Consider the following 21340-nt stretch of genomic DNA (forward strand, 5'->3'; position numbering starts at 1 on the left):
GATAGTCGGTGATATAAAGCTATATTTTATTATATGCTATGTGTTATGTATGTGTATATAAGATGAGTATTTATTGCGATTGGGGTAGAAATTAGATGTTTTGAGAAACATCGGGAATCAATCAAGTTTCTAATTAGGGTTTTGATTTAAATTGTAGATTTGCGAAGAAGAGGCATTCAGGCTAGAAAAGGAAAAGAAGTCCTAGGTGGAAGTAGCTCAGGTTCCGTAAAATAAGAAATCTTTTTAAGGCAAGTAACTTTGCCTTCTGTTATGAATTGATTATAGAGAGGTTATTGCTGATGTCATGCATTGATAGAGTAAAACTTGTTATTGATCCTTGTGATAACCCTGTTGTTGATTCTTATGGTAAGATTGTTACTGATCCTTGTGATAAACCCTCATAGTAACCCCTTGATCCAAGTACTTATACCTCATTCTCGTATTTTGTTAATTTATGATCCTTTGACCCCGAAGAGAGTCAGAATGAACCTTTCATATGTTATATCTTGTTAACCTAGATTCCTTGGATAATCCCTTGTGCCTTTTTTATGCGTCGTTCTTCGAAACTATCCTAATCATGACCTTGATATACCCTATTTAATATTTGATCAATATCCTTAACTTTCGATCCCTTTTTACTTTCGATTTGTTTACTTTCCTTGAATTCTTGGAATGAACTTAAGAATGACTTTCGACTTGAATGAGTCCAAACGATTTCACATATCGGTAAAGTTAAAATGAATTTAGCCAAACTTCCTTGTATTCAAACATAAAGGTTTTCCAAATGAATTCCTGATGGATTGGATAGAGACGTAAGAGGCTAGTGGGACTAGTCCAGTCACGTAAGAGATTACCGGGGCTAGTCCAATATAAGGCTGAAATATTGCTATATGTACCTTAATGACCGGATGAAGGTCAGTACGGGCTGATCACCCATATTATATTTAAAAGATGGATATTCCAATCAAGGGTTCTTTGTTATTAAGTAATGAAAGTAAAAGTTTTATAAATGTTGCAACAAGCATTATGCTTTTCTTTTAATTTGAAATCAAATAGTTTTAATTGAATCTCCTTTAAAGTCTTCAGAATTTTGTTAAAAACCCTGTCACTATACTTTTAAAATTGATGCTTGTTAATTGTCATTTATGTCCACTTAGAATGATCTACAAAGCCTTGAATTGATGTTCTGTACTCGAGTTATTTGTGTACTTAATGTGTTTTTGTAGTGTTTTTACATTTCAGGCATATAACAGAGATTCAGGTGATTTAGCATTATTTTGATGCTAAAATGACGTTAGGAATGTGTCAAGAAGATTGCTCGTGCAAAGGCCATCTCAAACCAGCAAAACAAAAAAGGTAATTTCAGTTTTTCCAGAAGGTCAGCGCGCCCGCACTTTAGTAGCGCGCAGTCGCGCCGAAGTTCAGAAGGACGGCGTGCCCGCGTTGATGAAACGTGCGGCTGCACTGTGTCGGGATAATAAAATCCTGATTCTACTACAATTGTGGCGCCCTCCAAATCCAGGTCAGAAGTTTGGGGTCCACATACACACCTTATTTATAACATGCTTATAATAATAATAAAGACAATAATAATATGTAGTGACCCTACTTACCAACTACGACGGACCTCAACAGGCTAAAGTATGTACACAAGCCACACACACACACTTTATATTACAAACATCCAAATCCCAACTATTCAAACTCAGAACTGAATACTAAATATTATTACAAACTTAAACTATCTCAAAATATGCCGGCTAGCTTAACTCGATCAACCTGGACCCCTAGCTCTCGCACTGGGTTGGGGATCCTCGCTACCAACTGGTTCCTTCTTAACTGGAAAATGTAATAACCCCAATTTTTTTGAATTTTTTTTTGAAACCCTTATGAATAGTGATTTTGTTGATTATGATGAATAAGAAAAATTTTCATGCCGCACTATGTAGGGGTTCATCTATTGTTATTCTGAGATCTTATTAGTACTTTATATGGGATATAAGTGTATGTAAAGATCGTCAGAATCCAAATCCGAATACTTTGATTTTTACCGAAAATCCACCAGATACCGAAAGAATTGAGTATAAGGTAAAAGGATAAAAGGGATTTAAATTCAAGGATTATAAGAGGGGATCATAAAAAGGAATATAATGTATTGAGAAAGGTTAAGGGAACCCAAGTAATAAGATCCCGGGTATGATCCCTCAAACGATAAACGAGAACGAAAGTTAAGCGAACTGTATAACAAATCAATGATCATTAGCCAAGTAATTAGGAGTTAATCAAAGAGGTTAATGATGATGATGTCATCACACCAACAAGAAGAAGATAAGTGTGGTAAGATGACATAAGTGGATGATATAAGCATGACCAAATGAGAAGGTATTATTGGTTGATTTCACGCCACACAAATTTTACCATGGTAAAAGGTTAATTAACAACAAAAATAAAGCAACCAAGACAAAGCAATTCAAAAACACAAAACACAAGTTGACTTCCACTTTCAAGAACATCAAGCTCTCGGCTTTCCTTCATTTTTAAGGAGAAAAAAATCAAAGTCCAAGATCCAAGCATTGTTAAATCATGAGGTAATTATCCAAAGTTCCTTATACATAGATATAGCTATCCCATGAATCTAAGCTTCAATTTCCTTCACAATCTCTTCCAATAATTCAAGGAAGAAGATGGTGAATAGTAACTTTCAAAAAATAACTTTAGTTTTCTTGAATTTTTATGAAAGTTTAAGGTTATACAAGCAAGGATCAAGGTTCTTTTAGGCATTCAAAGATCTTGTGTTGTGTTAAGAAGCTTCAAGAAGGTAGAAACTCCAAACCCTAACTTTACTTTGAGTATTAGGTTTAGTTTTGTTGTTATGGTTCATGAGAAGAATGATTCTTGTAGACTTAGAGTGTGGTTGGTTTTGTAATGAGTTGGAGTTGTAATTCTTGGATTATTGATTAATGAACTTAAGTATAGTTTTAATTCATGTTTGAGAATAATATAAATTGGAGAACTTGAGGTGTTGGGGCTGTTGTAGAATGATATGGATGGATTTTGGTTGTATGAATGAATTGTGGTTGATTGGTGGTTGGTTTGGAGTAGAATAAAAATTGGTAATTGCGTAAACATAGCCGTCGTAATGTCCGATTTACTTTAGAATGTTTTTGTTCTTAACATCAGGACCCAAGAACTCACTGTTAGGTTTTTACCATTACCATGATTAGATAGTTCATGTTACGAGCTTCGTTTTGATATGTGGTTCTCTTGAATCCGGTGTACGGTTTAGGAGAAACGACCGTTTTAAGTAACAGCGTTTCGCGACCGAACCATTACCCCTCGCCTTACTTTGAAACCTTGGTTAAGGACTTTAAATGACTAATTGGGGTATGAAACAATTATGTTAAGTGGATTAGGCAGTTGGTAAGGTACTCGCGAAAGAATCGCTTTAAAATTCTTAATGGTTAATTTATTAAAAATGGTGGAGCCGAGGGTACTCGAATGACTTATGTGATTCGTTAAGCGTATAAGTTACCATAAGTGAACGTTAGGGTTCAATTGGTTAAAGTCTAGTTTCTTAAGCGACCGGGGTTTAATTCCGACTTATGTTGTTGTTCATAGGTTATCGGACCCACTCTAAGCTTCAGTCTACCCCGGAACACTCAGGCAAGTTTTCTACCCGTTATACTGTTGTTGTGATGTATATATGTATATGCATTATCTTGTGATAGATGCATGATGGTTAATTAGCAAATTCTTGCGATATATTGGAGCATGTGATATGGTATATATGCATGCCTGTTTCGTAATCTTGATACATATATCTGTTGATTCAAATGCTTATAAGTTGCATAATACCTATGCTAGAGATAAGCAGTAGTTGCGTATACCCTTAGTATAGGGGACCCAAAGGTGAACAGTTTTCTAAACCGGGAGTCGATGTTCCCGAGTATAATATATATATATATATATTTATATATATATATAGATATAGTTTTCAAAACTATTAATCGAATAAAGTTTATTCGATAACTTTATTTTATTTAATGAATATTATTGGAATATTCATTTGAGGACTTATGACTCCGCTTATTTATTAAATAATATTCTTTATTTTATTAAAGAATAATGTCTTGATAATTAAACTTATTTTCGATTATTCAAATAAAGATCATACTTTCGTATAAGTATATATTTGGTTATTAATATTCATTTCAAGTATGAGTTTTAAAACTTTTACTTCAATTATTTTTAAAGATTATTCTTTATGGGAATATTATTTAAATAATAATATTCAGATATTTTCTAATATATCGGGACTGATTTATTTCATTAAATCAGCATTTCTCCAAACATTCTTAAAAATGTTTTCGAGTCTTCAAAATGATTTTAAAAGTTAGAGCGGATCCCAAAACTCATTTTTTATATATTTAAGATCTTCCTTTCAAAGGAAATTTAAATACTCGCTCAACACCTGAGGGATCCGGCTCTGTGGTGTATTTTATATTCGCAACGTGGTTGCTGTTTTGAGAAAACAATTTGATTACTTGCCCAATGTTCGGGAAGTAAGTCCATCTAATTGAGTCGGCATAAGCGACAGGACGGGGTACGGTCTATGAAGGTGTAAGAGGCTGGGTGACAGTCCATCCACGCATGAATGGCCGGGTAACGGTCTAGCACGAGGTCCGAATGCGGCCAGGGTGATGATCGGCGAGAATTTCATCCATCTAAGTAGAAAAGGTTACTTATTGGTATCTTTTCCTGATCAGCAAGATATCGGGTTTATGCCAAAATTCTTTTCTTTCCAAATTCATTGGATATTACAGCTCTGTTCATACTTTACATGACAGAGGTTTTCAGGAAATGTATGAGAGAGATATATGGATATATATCGGGACTTAATGAAGTATCTCGTAACTTCATTTCTTTTGAATGATATTTCAAAGATTGAATCTATTCAAATCTTATCTTGTAGTCTCATCTATGTGATGAACTTTTGAAACTGATTATAACTTGAACGGTGGTAGTTCAAGTAGTATTCGGAAAAGATATAAGTATATTGGAGTATCTTGTAACTTCATCTTTTCAACTTATATCTAGTTAATGATTATCTTATGCATGACAAAGATTTTCAGAAAAACGTTGAGACAAGGTTAGATATATGAGATCACCTTGCAACGATTTTTTTATACAAGTTATAAACTGGAACTCTATGTATATTATGCAAGGAAAAGGATTCTAAGATTTTGAAAAGTATATATGCATATATATATATATATACTGAATATTTTGCGACTTGGTCGCGTTAAGATATCAGCTTGGTTCATTTCTTCTTGACCAAGACTTTCATGAGTACTATGAGAATGCTCATATATTGTTAATTATAATACATATTATTTCGGTGGGCTTGTTGCTCACCCTTGCTTTCTTCTTTCATCACACAACAACAGATAAACAAGATGAACAGGATCAAGCTCCCAATTCGTGAGTGGTTAGGAAACATTCCGCAGTTTCCTGTAGGCGTTGATGCCGTTGTAGCTGAGGTAGGAACTACCAATAGGCTAGGCTTTCAACTTTTGTTGCACCAGACTTATGTATATTTATAAATTGTAATAATGGCAAAGAATATGTAAATTTATTCAGAAACCCTTTTAAGGTGTATTGACATATAATTGTGGAATAAAATGACTTGTATTATTTTTGGTATTCATCTCTGAGACTATAACTTGTGGTGTGTGTGTATATTGTGGGGTCACAGTATGTAGTAGTTGGTTGTTTATTAAGATTAAGTGTTATTAAGGGAAATGAAACTCGTGACAACCCGGATCCCCGACCCCGGATTTGGGGGTGTTACAGAAATGGTATTAGAGCTAAGCGTTATAAACCTCAGAGATGATATGACGTTAAAATAATAAGTTCACTAAGATAATAAGAACTCTTGCCAAGTTCATAGTCGGACTACCTAACGTAATACTGACAGTTAAAACCCTTATGGGAACCCTTATAAATATCGTGATAGAAGCGTAGTTCGTTATTGTATATGGTAGCGGGACTCTGAACCCTGAGATTGAGGAGCAACAACGCGATGATGTTTTATTACTTATTGGAGATCAGATTATGGATCCGATAGAGCGACCTAACGCGGGACCGGATGATGTTCATATTGAGGATGTAGCGGTTGAGGATGTTGTCCTAGAAGGGATTGTTGCTGAGAAGAATCCCGTGGAGGATCGTGACAAGAATGAATAAAGGACCACTGAGGAATTGATGACCATGGTTAGGGGTATTACCAGAGGTAGGATTGGTTGGTCACTACCGGAGGTTCGTTCAAGTTTGTAAAGATAGTAGCCCCTTTAACACGACTTACTCGTAAGACTCAGAAGTTCGAATGGACAGAGAAATGCGAGAACAACTTTTAAGAACTAAAGCAAAGGTTGGTGATGGCTACTATATTGGCGTTGCCGGATGGAAAAGGAGATTTTGTGATGTGTAATGACGCTTCTTAAAGAATTAGGGTGCTTCTTATACAGCACAACAAGGTAATCGCGTACGCGTCAAGACAATTAAGGGAATATAAAATTCGATGTCCCCACCCATGAGCTTGGGCTCGGGGAAATAGTTTTGCCCTAAAGATTGGAGGCACTACTTGTATGGAGAGAAGTGCGAGATTTACACAAGCCATAAGTGCTCTAGTGCATTTTTATGCAGAAAGAGCTCAACATGCGCCAGAGGAGGTGGATAGAGCTAATCGAGGATAACGATTATGATATTCTTTATCATCCAGGGAAAGCCAAAATGGTGGCTAATGCCCTTAGTATAAAAGAGAGACTCAAGATGAAACTGTCTTTGGGAGAGTTGATAAGAGATTTTGAGAAAATGGAAATAGAAGTGAAGGTAACCGGAGCCGGTACCGAAAAAACTGTTGAGATTGCAATACAGCCCGAATTATTGGAAAAGAACATATTGTGCCAGAAAAAGTGATGAATAAAGGTAGAGAGCCAACAAATAGATAAGAGATTAATACCGAGAAAGATGATAAGGGAATAATGAGGTATTCCTACAGAATTTGGGTTCGAAATGTTCAAGAGCTTAAAGATGAGATCTTAGATGAAAGCTAGTTTGAGGAATATGATTTAGAGCAAACCCTGAATGTGATAGTCAGGGAGGTTGCCATCAAGATAGAAGGAACCCATAACATAATGGAGTGGAAAATGAGGATTTAAAACATGTAGGATGACCCCGATTATGGGGAGAAGGAGGGAACGTTCAGACTAAGGAAACGGAAATTGAGTAAGGAAAGGAGACCCGAGACGATACTCCTATGCGGCAATTCATGGACCTGTCTAAAAAGAACTTAGACTATTATCCCCAACCACCACCCTAAGGAGACAGTGCGGTGGGAAATTCTTTCAGGACCTTTAAGTCGCTAAGCTCTCAGAGTTCCAAGGAACAAGCAAACCCAGTAGAGGAGAGAGCCTGGCTAAAGGAAATATAGGAATCATTTGAGATTCTAAATGATGGACGAATCATAAAAGTCTATTTTTGTCACTTACCCTCCTAAGAGAGAGGCCACCCGCTGGTAAAAGGCCAAGGAAGGCACGGAGCCAGAGGTTATGATAAACTGATTAAAGTTCAGTCAATTGTTTTCGAGAAAGTAATTCCCAAGGTTATGGAGATAGTGTAAAAGCTTTAGAGCCAGAGCAAAGGCGGACGGGTATGATGAATTATGAAGCTAAGTTGTAAAAGTTGTCAAGATTTGTTCTGAGGACTAGAATCCCAGAACGACGTGATGTTTGAAGTCAATAATTAGTGGGTTCATGAAATGATTGTAATAGAAAGGATTATAAAGGCAATAGAGTTCGAGGAATGATAAGGGAGTTGGTTATGAGGAAACCCTAAAGACTCGTAGCAATAGAAGTAGAAAAGTATGTAATCGTCAGGATAAGAGTGATTCACCATGAGTTAAAGCTGATGGATTGAAGGAATAAGAGATACATATATTTTATCCCCTATAAGTTGGGAGGATTTGAGGAAACCTTGAGATAGTTCGAAGGATAAATAATGAGACGCGGATAGAATGAGGAGACAAGGAAGTAAGAAATTAGGAAAAAATTGGATGAAGGAAGTGACCTTCAAGAATGTGAAGTGTAAGACCGGTGGCTTGATACCCAGAAAGGGAGACGCCAGGTATGAAAAATATCCCAACATTGAGATGACTGTTGAGATAAACAACAAAAGTAAATAAGGAATTATTTAGAAGAAGTTCACGTTGAACACGACCAATATCTTCCAGAACATCCTTGTTATCGTCACCAAATTAGGCAAGAAAAGCGGATAACCATTGTTATCTTTTGGAGGCCATATTGATTGACCTCATTTTGAATACAGATGTTATTGTGAAATTAGGCATATACTATCGAGGTGGGAATGATTGAATAAGACACCCTTATCAGGGTTATATGACTTGATTTATCCATGGAAGGATGCATGTACTTTTTCTAAAGGTGGAATTAAGGATAGAACATCGGTAACTTAAGATGAACCCTAGGGGAATGCATAAAGGTTGGCATTTCACCCTTAATAGGGACAGTATGAGTTTTGACAGTATGAATTGGAAAGGATTAAGGTAACAACAACCTTTAAGGATCAGTGGGGAAATTTTTCAGAAGTATATAAACAATGGTTCTAGTATTAATAAATGGTATCTTGATATGCCCTGTATCTAGGGAATACAGGAGGAACGATTCAAGGATAACCTTAGAGGTTTTACAAGGAGAAAGGTAATAATCAAAGTTCTCAAGAATAGAAATTTTGATGAAGGAAATATGACGTAATTATAATAATTCCAGGGGGCACGTGTTAAACCATAAGAAGTATAGATCGACCCAATGAAGGTCGAGATTGGTGAAAACGAGAAGGACCCAAGATAAGAGACGTCCTAAGTATGATCGAGAGTCAGTCGTGACAATGTTCACATCTAAAGACTAAGGCAATGACTTATGGAAAAATGGTGATTTTTTTTTCTCACCAGGATTTAAGAAAAGCATTTTCACACAAGCAGTGATTGGAAATGAGGTAGAAAATTTAGATGAAGATCATTTAAAATGACATTGATTGTAAGGAAATTTTACTATCAAGAAAGGCCAAAGAGGTGGCCGACACTCTAAGTGTAAGAGAGGAATTATAGGCGCTCGTGCCAGAGGAATACAGTGATGATGGTTGAAGCCGTGAAGGCTGTATTATGGTTTGGAAGATTGACATTCCTTCTGATGACTGTGCAATACCCAACCGTAATAGTAGTTTGGTAAAGGTTTAATTCGTGTAATCGCCATGAGCGGGCTATCTATCTTAGAAAGTACTATCTTGAGAATAAGCCAGGACCATATTTCAAAAAGACTAAACAAACCTTTGAGTTAAGTCTTCTATTGAAGGCATATGATTAAGAATGGTATTAACCTGCTATCGTTGCTTTCATTGAAACTCTTCTGCAATTTTATCTACTTCATGTCATATGTACGTCAAGTTCAGGAGTGTTCTTTATGAATCATGAACGGTGATCATGTTACCTCCTTAGAAGAATTCGATACGATATGTATGGACTCCATATGGTTAGCTATTAAGATTCCAAGGAAAATGAATGACAACAGTAGGTCAGTGGTGGACCATAGTAATGCAGCAACGATTCTTTGAATAATGAGCCGATTACAATCGTGAGAGTTGTAGTGTAATGGATGTTGAGATTGGGTACCCCTAATTGGGTTGTGGTGATGTATAAGTTATCGTTGAATAGACTGATTAAGTAGATTATCTACCTATTGAATATTTATTCCTTCTTATCAATAGAGAGTCGTATTACTATAAGAGGAAGGTTGTGATGCAAGCATAGAATTCTAGTAACGATGATGTCTAGAATGAGATCCCATATTCGATTTTCGATATCGAGGGAGTTTCAAAGGTGATTGTGTATAAGCTCGAGGAAGAGCATGGGTCCATAGAATAATGGACGGAATAGAAAAAATGTTTAGGCATGTGAAATACGATGCTATAATACTTGATGTTGATATATATACGTATATGTTTTGTTCTCCTATGATAAACCTCTATAGTTCAGGGATAGATTCAAAGCCAGATATTTTGTGGCAGTATATTTTATATATATACAATTCTCTTCAATCCGTTCTTTTCTCTCCTTTTCATTTCATATAAGCTGAGAAGAACAAACCTTCCAGAAGGGGAGGTATTGCCGAATGACTATCTATCTGTGTGATAGAAGCCTAGTAGGATACCACATATTGTTTAATTGCTTGTCAAGTACTAAAGGCTGGCCACCTTCTGTACTAACTATGCAATAGAACAAGTGTTCATGATCATAGTGATCTCTCAACAAATTCCTTTACTTCTATATGATGGATCAAGCTTTCGAAGATGGAGGCAGCTAGAGAGGAAGTGATACCAAGTATGGTGGTATTCCGATTCTAACGCGTTCGTGATACTAAGGTTGACGCGATTATTAAAAGGTTATGGAATGCTAACGAGCAAAAGTGTAATCAGCATAAAATTTGGTACGGAAAATAGTAACGATTACGAACTGGAAAAGAGTGGGTATTGAGAAGCAAAAGGTGTAGATCTAGATGAGATAATGAGAGTCTGTATAATAGATTTGAAAGAAATTTGGAGTGATCACTTAATGCTGATTAAGGTTTCTTAAGATAATCGATCGTATGTCAGTATCGAGGTATCGCCTTATGAGATCCTTGAGGGAAGACAATGTCGATCTCCCTTACAGAGCGCAAGATGCTCAGACCAGTAGTGGTCCAAAGGACCAACGATATAATAGATCTAATCAGAGGGCGGCTGGTAGTAGCCCAAGATGGACATAAAAAGTATGCTGATTTGACACGAAAGGACAAGGAATAGGAAGTAGGGAACCTAGTTCTGTTATAGGTATTCCCTTGGAAAGGATGGATGAGGTTCGGAAAGAAAGGAAAGCTAAGCCCACGAATTGTTAGACCCTTTGAGGTATTAAGATGTATTGGGAAGTTAGCATATGAGCTAGCCCTACCCCCAAACATGTAGCAAGTTCATAACGTGTTCCACGTATCAATATTAAGGAAGTATAATTCGGATGCCAGACAAATAGGGGCATATGAGCGCATAGACATGAAACCCGACGTAACCTAAATGGAGCAACCAGGAAGGGTTATAGATTGAAAAGGAACAAGTGCTTAGGAGAAGGGTTATAAAACTAGGCAGAGTTTGGTGGTAGGACCACAATGTGGGAAAATTTACTCGAGAGTTAGAAAGTGCAATGCTAAGAAAGTATCCCTACTCATTTTCTATCTGATTCCAGGACGGAATCCTTTTAAGGAGGGGAGACTGTAAAAACCCCAATTTTTTTGGAAATTTTTTTGAAACCCTTATGAATAATGATTTTGCTGATTATGATGAATAAGAAAACTTTTCATGCCACACTATGTAGGGGTTCTTCTATTGTTATTCTGAGATCTTATTAGTACTTTATGTGGGATATAAGTGTATGTAAAGATCGTCAGAATCCAAATCCGAACACTTTGATTTTTACCGAAAATCCACCAGATACCGAAACAATTGAGTATAAGGTAACAGGATAAAAGGGATTTAAATTCAAGGATTATAAGAGGGGATCATAAAAAGGAATATAATGTATTGAGAAAGGTTAAGGGAACCCAAGTAATAAGATCCCGGGTATGATCCCTCAAACGATAAACGAGAACGAAAGTTAAGCGAACCGTATAACAGATCAGCGATCATTAGCCAAGTAATTAGGAGTTAATCAAAGAGGTTAATGATGATTATGTCATCACACCAACAAGAAGAAGATAAGTGTGGGAAGATGACATAAGTGGATGATATAAGCATGACCAAATGAGAAGGTATTGTTGGTTGATTTCAAGCCACACAAATTTTACCATGGTAAAAGGTTAATTAACAACAAAAATAAAGCAACCAAGACAAAGCAAATCAAAAACACAAAACACAAGTTGACTTCCACTTTCAAGAACATCAAGCTCTCGGCTTTCCTTCATTTTCAAGGAGAAAAAAATCAAAATCCAAAATCCAAGCATTGTTAAATCATGAGGTAATTATCCAAAGTTCCTTATACATAGATATAGCTATCCCATGAATCTAAGCTTCAATTTCCTTCACAATCTCTTCCAATAATTCAAGGAAGAAGATGGTGAATAGTAACTTTCAAAAAATAACTTTAGTTTTCTTGAATTTTTATGAAAGTTTAAGGTTATACAAGCAAGGATCAAGGTTCTTTTAGGCATTCAAAGCTCTTGTGTTGTGTTAAGAAGCTTTAAGAAGGTATAAACTCCAAACCCTAACTTTACTTTGAGTATTAGGTTTAGTTTTGTTGTTATGGTTCATAAGAAGCATGATTCTTGTAGACTTAGAGTGTGGCTGGTTTTGTAATGAGTTGGAGTTGTAATTCTTGGATTATTGAATAATGAACTTAAGTATAGTTTTAATTCATATTTGAGAATAATATAAATTGGAGAACTTGAGGTGTTGGGGCTGTTGTAGTATGATATGGATGGATTTTGGTTGTATGAATGAATTGTGGTTGATTGGTGGTTGGTTTGGAGTAGAATAAAAATTGGTAATCGCGTAAACATAGCCGTCGTAATGTCCGATTTACTTTAGAATGTTTTTGTTCTTAACATCAGGACCCGATAACTCACTATTAGGTTTTTACCATTGCCATGATTAGAAAGTTCATGTTACGAGCTTCGTTTTGATATGTGGTTCTCTTAAATCCGATGTACGGTTTAGGAGAAACGACCATTTTAAGTAACGGCGTTTCGCGACCGAACCATTACCCCTCACCTTACTTTGAAACCTTGGTTAAGGACTTTAAATGACTAATTGGGGTATGAAACAATTATGTTAAGTGGATTAGGCAGTTGGTAAGGTACTCGCGAAAGAATCACTTTAAAATTCTTAATGGTTAATTTATTAAAAATGGTGGAGCCGAGGGTACTCGAATGACTTATGTGATTCGTTAAGCGTATAAGTTACCATAAGTGAACGTTAGGGTTCAATTGGTTAAAGTCTAGTTTCTTAAGCGACCGGGGTTTAATTCTGACTTATGTTATTGTTCATAGGTTATCAGACCCACTCTAAGCTTAAGTCTATCCCGGAACACTCAGGCAAGTTTTCTACCCGTTATACTGTTGTTGTGATGTATATATGTATATGCATTATCTTGTGATAGATGCATGATGGTTAATTAGCAAATTCTTGCGATATATTGGAGCATGTGATATGGTATATATGCATTCCTGTTTCATAATCTTGATACATATATCTGTTGATTCAAATGCTTATAAGTTGCATAATACCTATGCTAGAGATAAGCAGTAGTTGCGTATACCCTTAGTATAGGGGACCCAAAGGTGAACAGTTTTCTAAACCGGGAGTCGATATTCCCGAGTATAATATATATATATATATATATATATATATATTTATATATATATAGATATAGTTTTCAAAACTATTAATCGAATAAGGTTTATTCGATAACTTTATTTTATTTAATGAATATTATTGGAATATTCATTTGAGGACTTATGACTCCGCTTATTTATTAAATAATATTCTTTATTTTATTAAAGAATAATGTCTTGATAATTAAACTTATTTTCGATTATTCAAATAAAGATCATACTTTCGTATAAGTATATATTTGGTTATTAATATTCATTTCAAGTATGAGTTTTAAAACTTTTACTTCAATTATTTTTAAAGATTATTCTTTATGGGAATATTATTTAAATAATAATATTCAGATATTTTCTAATATATCGGAACTGATTTATTTCATTAAATCAGCATTTCTCCAAACATTCTTAAAAATGTTTTCGAGTCTTCAAAATGATTTTAAAAGTTAGAGCGGATCCCAAAACTCATTTTTTATATATTTAAGATCTTCCTTTCAAAGGAAATTTAAATACTCGTTCAACACCTGAGGGATCCGGCTCTGTGGTGTATTTTATATTCGCAACGTGGTTGCTGTTTTGAGAAAACAATTTGATTACTTGCCCAATTTCGGGAAGTAAGTCCATCTAATTGAGTCGGCATAAGCGACAGGACGGGGTACGGTCTATGAAGGTGTAAGAGGCTGGGTGACAGTCCATCCACGCGTGAGTGGCCGGGTAACGGTCTAGCGCGAGGTCCGAATGCGGCCAGGGTGATGACCGGCGAGGAATTCATCCATCTAAGTAGAAAAGGTTACTTATTGGTATCTTTGCCTGATCAGCAAGATATCGGGTTTATGCCAAAATTCTTTTCTTTCCAAATTCATTGGATATTACAACTCTGTTCATACTTTACATGACAGAGGTTTTCAGGAAATGTATGAGAGAGATATATGGATATATATCGGGACTTAATGAAGAATCTCGTAACTTCATTTCTTTTGAATGATATTTCAAAGATTGAATCTATTCAAATCTTATCTTGTAGTCTCATCTATGTGATAAACTTTTGAAACTGATTATAACTTGAACGGTGGTAGTTCAAGTAGTATTCGGAAAAGATATAAGTATATTGGAGTATCTTGTAACTTCATCTTTTCAACTTATATCTAGTTAATGATTATCTTATGCATGACAAAGATTTTCAGAAAAACGTTGAGACAAGGTTAGATATATGAGATCACCTTGCAACGATAGTTTTATACAAGTTATAAACTGGAACTCTATGTATATTATGCATGGAAGAGGATTCTAAGATTTTGAAAAGTATATATGCATATATATATATATACTGAATATTTTGCGACTTGGTCGCGTTAAGATATCAGCTTGGTTCATTTTTTCTTGACCAAGACTTTCATGAGTACTATGAGAATGCTCATATATTGTTAATTATAATACATATTATTTCGGTGGGCTTGTTGCTCATCCTTGCTTTCTTCTTTCATCACACAACAACAGATAGACAAGATGAACATGATCAAGCTCCCAATTCATGAGCGGTTAGGAAATATTCCGCAGTTTCCTGTAGGCGTTGATGTCGTTGTAGCTGAGGTAGGAACTACCAATAGGCTAGGCTTTCAACTTTTGTTGCACCAGACTTATGTATATTTATGAATTGTAATAATGGCAAAGAATATGTAAATTTATTCAGAAACCCTTTTAAGGTGTATTGACATATAATTGTGGAATAAAATGACTTGTATTATTTTTGGTATTCATCTCTGAGACTATAACTTGTGGTGTGTGTGTATATTGTGGAGTCACAGTATGTAGTAGTTGGTTGTTTATTAAGATTAAGTGTTATTAAGGGAAATGGATCTCGTGACAACCCGGATCCCCGACCCCGGATTTGGAGGTGTTACAGAAAAGAACATAAACAATATTGCACAAATGAGCTATCTAGCTCAGCAAGTCACAATGACAAGACTGAGAATAATGATCATCAAGTGAAAAGGATTATGATATCAAGTGAACAATGAATACTGATTTAGAATTGGATATTATATTTTTATTTTAAAAACCAAGGTTAGGTTGCTGATCAGTCACGTACTAACCCCGAGCAAGGCACACAACTCTGCTCTAATTACTGGATCCATGGCACACATTGGCCTAACTTGACCACCAATCTGGTCTGATCACGAATCTGGTCCACAATTTTATAAAACAATCCAATTCTAACATAATAACAGAATAAACATTGTAAAGCAATAAACAAAATCATAAGCAACATTGGATATTCAATAATGAAATGGTTGCAATCTTCACAAAGGATCAATATGTCAATTTCAAAGAATGGTTGTTAGGTAATGAAAGAATTGGATAACAAAGGACTCAACGTTGCAAGGTTACAAGGATTTGGTCTTTCAAAGCATAAGGTATAATGGTTTGAACATGTAAGCGGTTTGATTCAGTGTTTGGTATTTAGTTTGTATGTGGAGTAGTATCGTATATATATGGTTCGTATTCATGTAAGCAACAATCAATGATTCCGAAAGAATAAGGTTTACAGCTCAAAGATCAACAACTGGAATCAAGGTTTAGGATCCAGTGCTTCAAAGCACTTGCAATATAGAACAGGACTATCAATCAACCATAATATATCTCTAAAAAGTTCAGAACACTTGCCTGGTACTAGCTTGCTATACTTTACTAACTTCCAATTACCACTGTCTTACTCAGCTATCTGTTTCCCTTTCCTACGCCTTGCCTCTTCTGCTCACATATCACTATCATTACTCAACTCATACTATTTTATTCGATATACACTTCTATCTACCTTTCGTTTTACCCAAATCCGATTAACGGATTGAAAGTTACGCTATAAACAAGTAAACACCAAACATATAGATCGATAATCAAATAACAAGTCACATATAACACGTAACACGTCAAACAATCAATGATATATCATTTATAAAGAAGTCTGGGTCATAAACAGGCTTTCGGGTATTTAATAAAAATTTTAAAACATATTTTTGAATTTAAACGGGTCGTTAGATCAATTTTAAAGCAATAAACAGGGTTCGGTTGGCTACATCTGGCTTCAAAATAATTTTCTAATAATTATCGAGCCTTGAAAATAATTTAAAGTAATATTTTAAAGCTCGAAACTATTTTTTGAAAATTTTAAATCATTTTTAAATAATTAAATCTAATTAAATAATTAATTAAAATCAGTTAATAAATTATTAAATCAATTAATCAATTAATTTTCGAATTAATTGACTAATTAATCAATTAGTTATTAACTAAAATTAATTAACTAATTAATTCAGATTTATTTTTAAATTAAAAATAATTTTTGGAATTAAAATAATAATTTTTGGAATTTTCAGAAATTAAAAATGAATTTTTATAATTAAAATAAATAAGAAATATGATTTTTAAAAATTTTTAAAACAGGGAATCCTATTTCTGCAAATTCTGGAAACTTCAGGGACCAAACTGGATCGTCCCCAAAAGTTCAGGTACTAAACTGTAATTTGATAGGGGGGTCGCCGGAAAATGCCCTGTCTCGTCGGAAAAGATGATCCAGGGAGGCTCAGGCAACCACCATCTCCAGATCACATCTATAAAATACCAGGAACATAACCATGCCATCAAATCGACCTAACAATCCCTGAGTTTGCCAGAATTTGGCCGAGAAGTTCGCTGGTTTCCAGCGAGCTCGACGTAAGTTTAAAAATACAACTCCTTTCGATTCACGAATCCTCTGTTAACGAGCTATATACCAATCGATTGCAAATTTCATGAGGGACAAAACCCACTATATTTCAACAGCTAATAACCCCTAGAACAAAAAGCCCTAATTTTCAATTAAGAACATTCATACGGGTTATAAACACTAATTTTAAAATTCGAAGATTAAACTCAATTTTGAACATGTTATTGAACTCCAAATCCGTCATATGACATATGAAAATCATCAGGAAAACAAGCTCTACAACATGCCAGCATCAAATCATCCAAACAATCATCCGTACAAAAATTCATATTTTTAATCAAAATAATTCGAAAATAAATAAATATATATAAAATCAACCTTTGATTCTGCAGTAAAATGAGTTCTGGAATCTGATAGTACTCCTCAAACCCTTCGATTTGGTTACTCAAGCTTTGAAAACAGAGATCACTAACACCTTCAAAAGCTGGTTTGATTTTCAAAAGATTATATGAATATATGAGTTTTCTCTGTAAATTTCTATAATTACTGTTTGTAAATGATTTTCAGTACGAAATAAAATACGGTAAAGGCTATTTATAATTACGGAAAATTAGTATCCCGTTGGATCATTCCGGATATAAAATGGTACGTTTATTTATAAAAACAGATCCAAACGGTACCAGTTTTTGGGATAATTATCCCAATTAGTACAATTTGTACTGCGGTCTTGGTCTCAGCACCTGGTTATACGTATTACGAGGTGATAATTGTAATAGTTTAATAAAAAGATCACGTTTATCAAAAATACGAGTTTTATTGATTTACCGAAACGAATAATGTATCGAAAATATTGCGCCGGAACCCGCGCAGGACAAACCGTACGCCGGATAGAAAAAGTCGAAACATGGAAAATGCTCGGAATATTGCAATTAGGTTAGGAAGTAGTTCTCGGAAGAGTTTCGGGTTATAAAAACGTAAAAACGGATGACGTCGGTTGGTTCCCGATTATATAAAATAGTTTATAAATACTCGGAAAAAGAATTCATATAATCCATATATTTCCTATAAAATCATAAATCAACATAAAAATAAATAGGAAGATATGGCTATTATCTATATTTTATTTTGAACATATAAAAATTAAAATACTCAATTAATATTATTTTAAACATCCAAGCACATATATCACTTAACAATTAATTCACAGAATAAATACTGAACATGAATAATATTTATTTATTAGCAAAAATAATTACACGATATATCCCAGATATTACAACAATTATTTTTCCTGGACTCCTGGATTAATTGGACTGCTATATATTGATGACTTATGATCGTTTTTCATAACGAGGCGTACCAGAGCTTAAGAAGAAGGCGTAAGAAGACCGTATAACACAATTCAACCAATGCGAAGATGATCTAGTATATTCTTGTGATTCTTTGTTTTAAGTTGTAATCTTGGATGCTAGTTTTCTTATTTGTTAACCTATACTCTTGTTACGTACTTGGTTTATTATTTATTCAGTATAAAGACTACGTTTATTATACCATATTTTCATCGGAACTCGCGTTGATGATGAGTCCGATTATGGGCTAATCGTTATCATGGGATTCTAGCGGATTTACTTATAGATTTCTTTATTTAATTTGATTCAATACCTTAGTGTGTGGTGATTGTATGATATCCTAGTATTGGTTGTGCTTATTCGTCTTATGAGCGTCGTGAACTTGTAAGATAACGTGTTAAATTCTATTGAAGCAAAAGTGAATTTAGAGGTTTAGAACTTGTCATGCTAGTATAGGTTCATGCATTTGTTATGCATGATTCGTAGGTAATTTTAACCATCTTACTTGCCCTATTTAATCATGATAGATAACTTGTGCATTAAACCGTTATGTTGTCAAATTCTATAGACATATAAGGTCTCAATATAATTGGTGTCTATTCAGCTTCTATCTCTTTTGTGGATGTCTTGTAGTAGGGTATTCGTACAATGAAAGTTGGCGTTTACTAGTTTCGTGTTATCTGATTAGTGTCATCACCATTGCATGCTAAGTTTAAGAACAAAAAGGCTATTGAATGAAGTAGTAATGAAGTTAGAATCCCATATTAGTGTCATATAGTTAATCACTCCTTTTAATCTATTAGTTAATGTTCTTTAGTATAATCTCTTAGTTAATCGTAGTTATAAACAACCTCAATTTTTTTATTCCTTTTAGCATTGAATAATAACCATAACATTGTTGCATTAGTGCATTGATTAAAATTAACTTAAAAAAGTCTTTGTGGGAATGAACTAGAATTAATTCTATATTACTTGTGATCGCGTATATTTGCTAGAATAATAGCGCGTGTTTTCGTCCTAACAAGTTTTTGGCGCCGCTGCCGGGGACTCAGGTTTAATTTTTATGTATTTGTCATCAGTGGTCATTAAAGTTCATTGACTAGGACATTGTTACTTACTTATTTCCTTGTCTTATTTCAGGTACTCTAGCGAGCGTATATGCATACGCATTCTCGGTCTCGTAAGAGAACACTGGATAAAGCTGAGGAAAAAGTTGTAGCTAAGAAAGTTTTCGAAGAAGTTCTTGTCGAGGAAAAAGTTGAAGAAGAAGCTCTTATTGCAATGGGAGAACCATAAACGAATACGAAGGCTTTGATGGATTAATCTCAACCGAAGATTAATGATATTCAGTCTAGCATTGTCCGACCAGCCATCTCGGCTAACACCGTTGAGATCAAGTCGAGCACGATTCATATGATACAGAACTCAGTTCATTTTGGGGGTTCTTTGATAGAAGACCCCAACATGTACATCAGAGATTTCATCGAGATCTGCGACACTTTCAAGTTCAATGGAGTTTCTGAAGATGCTATTAAGTTGAGGCTTTTCCCATTCTCTCTGCGGGGTAAAGATAAGTGCTGGTTACATTCTCTACCACCAGGGTCTATCACCAAATGGGAGGATCTTGTTCAAAAGTTCCTAACTAAATTCTTTCCTATAGCGAAGACTGCTGCAATCAGAAATGCTCTTACTCAATTTGCTCAGCAATCTGGAGAATCTTTATGTGAGGCTTGGGATCACTACAAAGAGATGCTTAGAAAGTGTCCTCATCATGGGATGCCTGACAGGATGATCATTAACTGCTTTTATAATGGATTGGGTTCTACTTCTAGACCCATGCTTGATGCAGCATCAGGAGGAGCCTTGTGGGCTAAAAGCTACGATGAAGCTTATGAACTGATTGAACTGATGACTGCTAATGAATACCAAAATCCTACTCAGAGACTACCTCGGGGCAAGGTAGCAGGAATTCTGGTAGTGGATGCAGCTACTGCTATAGCTGCTCAGCTTAAGGCTTTGACGATAAAGGTGGATTATTTGGCTAATTATGGAGTTAATTAGATCACTAGTGTCTGTGAGTTTTGTGTTGGTGCCCATGAGATGGAGCAGTGTGCTATTTCTAGTGAATCAGCTCAGTTCGTGAGCAACTTTCAGAGGTCACAGCAGCCTGTTCCAGCCACCTATCATCCCAACAACCGTAATCATCCTAACTTCAGCTGGAGAAATACTCATAATGCGGTTCAGCAACCTTATCAGCAGTATGAAGCAAAGCAATACAACCCTCCTGGTTTTCAGCAACCGCAATATGCACCAAGACAACAAATCCAGCTGCAACAGTCTAATGAAAAATCTGAATTAGAGGAGTTAAGGCTCATGTACAAGAGCCAAACGGTTTCTATCAAGACCTTGGAGAATCAAATTGGGAAAATTACCAATGCCTTGCTAAATCGTCAACCTGTTACACTCCCTAGTGACACTGAACTACCAGGAAAGAGGGAAGCTAAGGAGCAAGCAAAGGCAATTACATTGAGGTCTGGAAAGGTTGTAAATCCCGAAAAATCTCAAGTTTTGGAAGATAAAGCTGTGGCTGAAGAAGAAGTACAGAAGGAAGCAGAAGTGGAACCAAGGAAGACTACTATGGAACACACTCCTCATGAGGGTAATACAGGGGAGTAACAGATCTATACTCCACCTCATTTTCCTAAGAGTCCGCAGAAGAAAAAGCTGGATAAGTAGTTCGAGAAGTTTCGGGAGGTGTTCAAGAAACTTCATATCAATATACCTTTCGCTGAAGCTCTTGAACA

General features: G+C 35.3%; 1 non-coding gene across 1 annotated transcript; it reads right to left on the reverse strand.

The window, feature by feature from the left end:
- Positions 1-20207: 20207 nt before the first annotated feature.
- Positions 20208-20314, reverse strand: LOC141710277 (small nucleolar RNA R71). The gene has a single exon (XR_012570805.1). It is a non-coding gene; the product is annotated as a small nucleolar RNA R71 (small nucleolar RNA).
- Positions 20315-21340: the final 1026 nt, after the last annotated feature.

The sequence above is a fragment of the Apium graveolens genome, chromosome 2 (assembly GCF_009905375.1).
Source record: "Apium graveolens cultivar Ventura chromosome 2, ASM990537v1, whole genome shotgun sequence".
In the NCBI taxonomy this organism is placed as follows: domain Eukaryota; kingdom Viridiplantae; phylum Streptophyta; class Magnoliopsida; order Apiales; family Apiaceae; genus Apium; species Apium graveolens.